This window comes from Phaethon lepturus, unplaced genomic scaffold (assembly GCF_000687285.1).
Source record: "Phaethon lepturus isolate BGI_N335 unplaced genomic scaffold, ASM68728v1 scaffold44994, whole genome shotgun sequence".
Taxonomy (NCBI): domain Eukaryota; kingdom Metazoa; phylum Chordata; class Aves; order Phaethontiformes; family Phaethontidae; genus Phaethon; species Phaethon lepturus.
Genome location: NW_010536380.1, coordinates 1 through 203, shown reverse-complemented (window position 1 = coordinate 203; position 203 = coordinate 1).

Here is a 203-nt window from a genome sequence, read left to right as displayed (position 1 = left end):
CCCCTTCCCCTGCCAAATGGCACCTGGACCCTACAGCCAACTCGAGGGTCCCCCTTCTATCAGCCCCCTCAGCGCCTGCCCTGCTTGTTTTCAAAGGGGATTTTTGTTACTTACAGAAAAAAAAAAGCATTTTTGAAAAGAAATCAGCATTAGGGCCGGCTGGGGAGCTCCCCTCAGGAGCCGCGGGCTGAGGTGACAGCGGG